Genomic DNA, 8,445 nt, shown 5'->3' on the forward strand with positions numbered 1-8,445 from the left:
GGTAGCTGGGCTTCCTTGCAAATTTAGGCACAAACCAACCAATCAAGTTTAAGTGGGACAGAGGAGGGGAAGGGTTTGAGGGGAAAGGAAATTACCCATAATTCTCTGAGGTAGATTACGTCACGCCTGCAACCAGCCTGGGGAATTTCAGTGCCTGTGAGGGTGGCCCAGCCTCTCTGCTCAACTTTCTCCCCTTCCCTCCATCTGCTTCAGTCCCCACCCCCAGGGCCCATCTCCAACTCTGCTGTTACCAAGAGCAACTCTACCTCAGACATCTTAAACGGCTTTCTTATCGTCTCCTTCCCACTCCCATTTTAATACTTACAGAAACCTCCAGAGCCTGGGGTCTGGGCCCTGATCTGTCTGTTACACTTCATTCTGTTTGTCAGTGTGTATTAATAGTCAGGGCTTTTCCAGTGGCAAATGGTAGGTACCCATTTTACACTTGCTCAGAGAGAAAGAGTTTTGCTGGCTTTTTAACTGGGAAGGACAGGGGTACGATATCTAGGGTCAGAGGAGCTTGTCAGACTCAGGGTCCCTGTACAACTGTTCGGCTTGTATACTGCACAAGGGCACCACATCTAAGGGGGGGCCATTCCCATGGCATTGTATGTGAAATACATGCCATTCACATACGATGTGAATGAGGTCAGAGCTCACCTACCACATGAGGTAGGTGGGACAGTTTCAGCTGAGTCCTGGAGCAGTGAGGGAGAATCCCCTCTTTAATAAAGCCACGTTGGCATACGAAGCCCTAAACAGGCTCAGGAGATATGTTCACACAGGTGCAACCGTGCATGTCCCAACCACTTCCTGCCTCCCCTAAGACTGCTTCTCTCACCTGCGGCTCTCAGAGACACGTTCCTGTCCCCCTGCCCTCCAACTCCAGCCTTCCTCAGAGGGCAGGATGGCCACTGGGGCTAGAACGTTCCTTCATGGTTACTGAACATGGCAGAGGGCATAGCCGCCTCTGTTTCTATTTCCAGGGCCCATGACTTATGGTTGTTCAGGTTTACTCTGATATATATGTATATATGGGATATATATGGAATATATAATGATATATATGTGTATATATGTGGATGTGTGTGTGTGTGTGTATACACACACACACACACACACACACACACACACACATACATACATATATTTTTTCTTTTTTTTTTGCCGAGTGCTGTGCAGCATGCAGGATCTTAGTTCCCTGACCAGGGATTGAACCTGGGCTCACAGCAGTGAAAGCGCTGAGTGCTAACTGCTGGACTGCCAGGGAATTCCCTGTACCCTGATATATTAACATAGAGCTTTTTAAACTTGAGGCAAAGGTGCTTTTCCCTAAGTCACACAAAGGTGTTATATAGGCTGGGATGACCCTGGCCAGTGTTTTCATTTCTATAAGGAGGCCCAACAGGCTTTAAGTAGGGGTATGACCCATTCATAGAGTTCCAAATTGCAATAGGTGTCACTGATTTCTGTATGCCCACCTTCAGACTATCAGGTTCCAGAGTGGTCTTTCTAATGTACAAATCCAATGATATTGCATGAATGAATGAATGAATCAAAAGAGTTATTCAGGAGCAAAGAGAAAGGTGGTCAAGCTGCACTGAGGATCCAGCTGAGATGAGAAATCATGAATTTGCAGACCCACCAGCTTGCACTGCTGTGTCATGTTCTCCAGCAACAGACCAGCAGAAAAGACAGATGTGTAAGATGGAGACAGAGTCAGAATTTTGCCATGTCAGACTCGAGGGTGAAGGGTGCTGGTGAGAGAGTAATTCTGATGACTCACCACAGTGGTGAAGGTTGCGTAAGAAGGAGCATAGCACAGTGCTTTCATCTCTCAGCTCTGCTCTGTCATTCCCTGCTGTTGTAGAGAGGGCTCCTCTGTGTGGTGAAGATGGTTGTGGTGAGCCCTAGACTTTAATCCTTCCAGTATAATTCTACAGGCAAAAGGCTGGCTTCCAGCTAGTCCCAGTTGCAGTGCTGGGAAGAGCACTAATTGGCCTGCTGTGGGTCACATGACCATATTGGGGCCTATCGTGGTCGTGGGAGAGGAGTGGAGTACTCTGATTGGCCAGCCCTGGATCACATGTCAGGAAAGTGGGTGTGTCTTACTAGAAGACTGGGGGTGGGGGGGATGGGACGACACACACTCACCAGTGAGTAAAATTGGTAACTGTCATTCCCATCTTCTCATCATTCAACAAAAATGTACTGAGCACCCACCATGTACCAGGCACTGTGCTATGCTCCTTTTTTTTTTTTTACAGTGACGTCTCAACTTTTATTGGCCTCCTGCTCCCCAGGGCACCCTGCTTCTGCTAACTCAATGCCTCAGAACTTTGGTGTCTGAGGTCTCAGATACCACTTTGCCGTCCACAAGCCTGAGGGTGGTGGTCTTCTAGATGGTTTGCATGGAGTTGCTGCTGTCTACGGTGTCACCAAGACTGAAGTCCTCCCCATCTTCCAGCAGGCGGCGGTAGGTGTTGATCTCAGCCTCCAGGTTGACCTTGATGTTCAGCAGGGCCTTGTACTCCTAGGTCTGGCGTTGCCCCTCTGCTCAGGTCTGGGCCAGCTCCGACTCCAGGTGCAGGAGGACCCCATTGAGCTGTTTCATCTGCATGGCATAGCGGGCCTCCACTTCCCTCAGGCTGTTCTCCAGGCTGGCCTTCAGATTTCTCATGGAGTCCAGGTAGATCTCCAGGGACTGGACGGTGCGTCTCAGCTCCGTGAGTGTCATCTCAGCAGCTCCTATCTCAGCGGTCTGAGAGGTGACCACTGTGGTGCTCTCCTCAGTCTGCTGGGACCAGTACTTGCCCAGCTCCTCTCGGTTCTTCTGAGCCAGCTTGTCATACTGGGCCCGGATGTCCACCATGATCTTGCTGAGGTCCTGAGGTTTGGGGGCATCCAACTCCACGGTCAACCCGGAGTTGGCAGTCTGGTTTTGCAGACCCTTTACTTCCTCCTCGTGGTTCTTCTTCATGAAGAGCAGCTCCTCCTTGAGAGCCTCCATCTCAGTCTCTAGCTGCAGCCAGGTGACACTGGTGTCATCAGTGACCTTGTGGAGCCTGTGGATGTCACTCTCCACAGACTGGCACATGGCCAGCTCCGTCTCATACTTGACTCTGAAGTCATCAGCAGTAAGACAGGCATTGTCCACAGAACTTGCAAAAATCTGAGCCCTGAGGTCCTCGATGGTCTTCAAGTAATGCCCCCAGTCTCTGACCTGGGGTCTCTTCTTCTCCAGGTGTTCCCAGATTTTGCACTCCAGTCTCCTATTATCGGCCTCCAGGCTCTTCACCCTCTCCAGGTAAGAGGCCAGGCGGTCATTCAGGTCTTGCATGGTCTCCTTTTCGCCTTGGATGCCCCCTATACCCACCAGACCCCTGGCCATCCCGGTGCCCATGTTCCTGGATCCCCAGCCGCCCTGGACGCTGGTGGAGTGGGACACAAAGATCCGGGAGCCCGAGCCCCCGGCGCCTGCATAGACGCTGGCAGCGCTGGTGACCAGTCGGACCCGGTGGCCCGGTGATGCGTGGAGCCCAGGGACCGGTAGTTGGAGAAGGTGGACTGGGCACTGAAGCTCATGTTGTTTGTCCTGTGAGGAAAGAGCGAGGCCAGGACTCAGGTGCTGGGCCGTCGCTATGCTCCTTCTTACCCAACCTTCACCACTGTGGTGAGTTATCAAAATTGCTCTCTCACCAGCACTCTTCACTCTCGAGTCTGACATGGCAAAATTCTGACTCTGTCTCCATCATGGAGAACGTGACACAGCAGTGCAAGTTGGCGGCTCTGCAAATTCATGATTTCTCATCTCAGCTGGATCCTCAGTGCAGCTTGACAACCTTTCTCTTTGTTCCTGAATAACTCTTTTGATTCACTCATGCAATATCATTGGATTTGTGCATTAGAAAGACCACTCTGGAACCTGATAGTCTGAAGGTGGGCATACAGAAATCAGTGACACCTATTGCAATTTGGAACTCTATAAATGGGTCCTACCCCTATTTAAAGCCTGTTGGGCCTCCTTATAGCCTATAGAATAAAGTCTAACCTGTTTATTAGTTTGGCATACAGAGCCTGGCCCCTCCCTCACTAACGGCCTTAGCTCCCTGCCCTCCTACCTTCCTACTTTCTGACCTATGAACTCTCAGCTCGTTTCCTTAACTCGCCCATGCTGGTCATGCTTCTGGGCCTTTGCTTACACTGTTGTTCCTGCCCGAGTGCTCTTCTCACTTTCTTCCATGAGTAAGTTCTTGTTCATACTTAAAGACTCAGCCCAAGTGTCATTTCTTTCACATAGCCCAACCCCTTTTCGTGATGAGGTGTCCCTCCACCAGGCTCCCATGGCACCCTGGGTATGTCTCTCTGATACTATATCTTATTGATATTATCTGTCTATTTCCCCCACCGGTTGGTCTGTTCTGGGAAGACAAGGGCTGTGTCTTGTTCATCTGTTCATCTCTGGCCCTGGCACATAGAGGGGAATTGATCTGATCTGAACTGACCTATGATCCACTAAGCTTTTCTAGCCATCTCTCTCTGGAAGAGACAATCCCCCACCATTTCTCTTTCATGCCCCTAAGAGCTGCAGCCCTCACTCCAAGAGGGGAAAGTACATTTCACTCCCACTGGTGTTGCACAGTGTTTCCTGCACAAGCCACAGAGCACATGTCCTGCAGAGGTAGCAGGCAAACCATTCCTTCGCTTCTTGGTTCCACACTCCTCATTATAGCTCCTAATGTACAATCTGAGAGGTAGACATCACCCAGCGTTGAGATTCACGCCTCTCCTCCAATGTCGCTGACCCCTTCAAATATGAGGGACTCTTCTATTAGGATAAATGATTTGCCAAGATGCTACTTGTTCCTGATGTAAAACTGGCTCCTGGCCAACAGTTGCCCAAACATGCTCGCTAGGTCCGAACCCGCAAGTGGGTGTGGCTTGGCTTTGCTAAGCAAGGGTCACTCTTTCACGGGAAGTTGGTTGATTTTTGAAATTCAGGAGTGGTCTGCTTCCTTTGGGGACTCTTGGTTGATGAGTACTATGCCCCACCAAGTGGTCCAGAGAGAGTCTCTGACCTGATGGAATTGTTCTTGAACCTGGGCCACCAGGTCATGTGAGAAGAGAGGGAGAGAGAAGGCCTGCACCTCTGTGGACCCTTGAGCCACAGGATGGCTAGTGATTGTTTTGTGCCCAGAGAGAAGGGAGGCCATTCCTGACACAGGAGTTTGCATGATTTAGCATTAAGCATCCCTCATATAGTTCTGCTGAATAGTCTAGAAAAAAAGAAATGAATTTCCAAGAGCAGTTCAATGTTCTCTTTAGGAGGGTGAAACAGGACAGCACTGCAAGGCCGAAGCCTGGCAGGCTTGGGCTTAGCACCTGAGCTGCTCCAGAGCAGAGGGAAAGTGAGGAGCAGCCACAGACAGTGGCATGGCTGGGAGGAGAGAGCAGGGCGTTTGGAGGCTGGAGACTGGGAGCCAGACCCAGCCTTGACGCTAATTACTTGGGAGGCCCAGGCAGGTCAGTTAATACGGCCTTGCCTCGCTTTCCTCACTGTATGGTGGGAACACATATGTGGCCGTGCTCCCTACCTGAGACACCTGCTTAAGTTTTCTCGATCACCATGTGTTAGGCCGGAGTCCGTCGATACTGGGTGCTTATATCCAGCTATGATGGTTAATTTTATGTGTCAACTTGACTAGGCTATGATGCTGACTTGTTTGGTCAAACACTAATCTAGATGTTGCTGTGAAGGTTTCTATGATTTATTCCGTTGACTTTAAGTCAAGGTGATTATGCTCCACAATGTGGGTGGGCCTCATCCGCTCAGTTAAATGTGTTAAGAGCAAAAGACTGAGATTTTCTGAAAGAAGCAGTTCTGCTTCAGGATTGAAACATAGGAATCCTGCTTGAGTTTCCAGCCCACTGGCCTGCTCTACTGAGTTCAGACTTGCCAGTGGTGTGAGCCAATCCCTTAAAATCAATCTCTCTTTCTCTCTGGGTCTCTCTGTCTTTGTCTCTTTCTCTCTCTCCTTCCCCTATCTATTCTGTTTTTCTTGGGAACTCTGACTACTACATCTACCAGTTGGGGTCCCAGGCATCATTTACTAATCTGTGACCCTGGACACATCCTTTAACCTCCCTGATTCACAATTTCTTGATCTGTAAAATAGAGATTAAGAAATATGTATTTAAAATATCTCCATCTTGGGGCTTCCCTGGTGGCGCAGTGGTTGAGAGTCCACCTGCCGATGCAGGGGACACGGGTTCGTGCCCCGGTCCGCGAAGATCCCACAATGCCGCAGAGTGGCTGGGCCCGTGAGCCATGGCTGCTGAGCCTACGTGTCCGGAGCCTGTGCTTCGCAACAGGAGAGGCCACAACAGTGAGAGGCCCGTGTACTGCAAAAAAAAAAAATCTCTATCTCTTCCCTTTGCACACAGCTCTTCTGCCTGCTTCCCTGTGCCCATGAAGGAGTGTTTGGGGGCTGAGGCATCAGAGAGGGCACAAACTGCTTATCATCTTACACTGTTCAGGCCTGCCCCAAACTGCCCTGCCACGCCCTGTCAGCCCTGTTCTTTTCTCCTGATGGTCCTTCCAGCCCATCCAGTGTCTATGCTCTGGTAAAATGTGTAGAATGACTTTCCAGTACCAGCCCCCAACTGGGACCAGAAAGATCAGGCAGCCCTCTCCCCACTGCCCAAAGCTGCTTTCTAACCAGGGCTTCTCCTTCTGGTTCAATAGCGTCTCCGCCTTTGAAGTCCATATATTTGGACATTACCAGCCTCCTCTATTCTTAGGGACATCATCCTCTTCCCTTCAGACGCCCTCCCATGTTACTTGAGTGGTATGCCATCTGCCCAGATGTTTGTCTTCAACTCTCTCCTGTACTGTTGTCTTCGTCGACCTTAGGTGATGATCCATCCAAACACAATACCCATAGGAAGATGCATAAAACATAAACACACAATTTGACAAATAACAAACACAAACGTACAAATTAACAAATAGTGATAAAGCCAACACCTCTGTTACCATCATCCAGGTCGAGAAATTAAATACTGCCAGACGCCCAGAGGTCCCTTTCAGGTCACAACCCCCTCCCTCACATATAAGTATCCTTGATCCTGATTTGTATGGTAACTATTTTCTTGCTTTTCTTTGTGGTTTTAAGGCCTATCTGTACATTTCTAAATCCTATAGTGTCATTGTGCCTGTTTTATATAAATGGAATTATATTCCTATGGTTTTTATTTATGATTTTTCTATATGTGATTTGTATATATGTATGTGTATTTGTGTCGCTTCTTTAGCTCAATGTCATGTTTGTAATAATCATTCACAGGGTTGCAGGTAGCTGTAGTTCATTCATTTTCAATGCTATATAGTTTTCTTCTACATCAGGGGTTGGCAAACTATGGCCCATGGGCCATGTTTTTGTTTGGCCCATGAGCTAAGAATGCTTTTTATATTTATAAAGTTGGGGAAGAAAAAACAACTAAGATTTTGAGACAGAGACCCGCAAAGCCTAAAGTATTTATTCTCTGGCCCTTCACAGGAAACGTTTCCTGAGCCCAGCTGTATATGAATATACCATCATTTACTTTTCTGTTACATCTTGATGGGTATTTGAGTGGTCTACAGTGTTTTGGCTCCTGAGAAATGCTGCTATGAATATTCTTGTACATGTTTTCTGGTACAGATGTACATATGTTTCTCTAAGGAAGGTATCTAAGAGTGAAAATATACACACATTCAAATTTAGTAGATAACCCCAGTGTTCCAAAGTGGTTGTACCAATTATATTCCCGACAGCAGTGTCTGAGAATTCCAGTTGCTCTACATCCCCAACACTTAATAACACCAACTTAAAAATTTTTTACCTATTTGGTGGGTCTGTAGTGTTGTATCATTATCATTGTAATCTAGTATTTCTCTGTAAATGAAGTTTATTGGACATATATTTTTTTTTCCTTTTTTTGGCGAAATACTGATTCCATTCCAATATATTTCCTATTTTTCTATGGGATTGTCTGTTTTTTCTCACTGATTTGAAGGAGTACTTTATATATATATATATATATATATTTTTAAAATAAATTTACTTATTTTTGGCTGCATTGGGTCTTCATTGCTGCTCAACGGGCTTTCTCTAGTTGCGTCAAGTGGGGGCTACTCTTTGTTGCAGTGTGCGGGCTTCTCATTGCGGTGGCCTCTCCTGTTGAGGAGCACAGGCTCTAGGCGCACAGGCTCAGTAGTTGCGGCGCACGGGCTTAATTGCTCTGTGGCATGTGGGATCTTCCAGGACCAGGGCTCCAACCCGTGTTCCCTGCATTGGCAGGTGGATTCTTAACCACTGCACCACCAGGGAAGTCCCTACTTTATATATTTTGGATACAAATCGTTTCATCAGTTATGTATGTCGTGATTATGTGGCTTGCCTT

At 48.0% G+C, this 8,445-nt stretch overlaps 1 pseudogene; it reads right to left on the reverse strand.

The window, feature by feature from the left end:
• Window positions 1-2,323: 2,323 nt before the first annotated feature.
• LOC132525345 (keratin, type I cytoskeletal 18-like) lies at window positions 2,324-3,619 on the reverse strand (annotated as a pseudogene).
• Window positions 3,620-8,445: the final 4,826 nt, after the last annotated feature.

This window comes from Lagenorhynchus albirostris, chromosome 9 (genome assembly GCF_949774975.1).
Source record: "Lagenorhynchus albirostris chromosome 9, mLagAlb1.1, whole genome shotgun sequence".
Lineage (NCBI taxonomy): Eukaryota > Metazoa > Chordata > Mammalia > Artiodactyla > Delphinidae > Lagenorhynchus > Lagenorhynchus albirostris.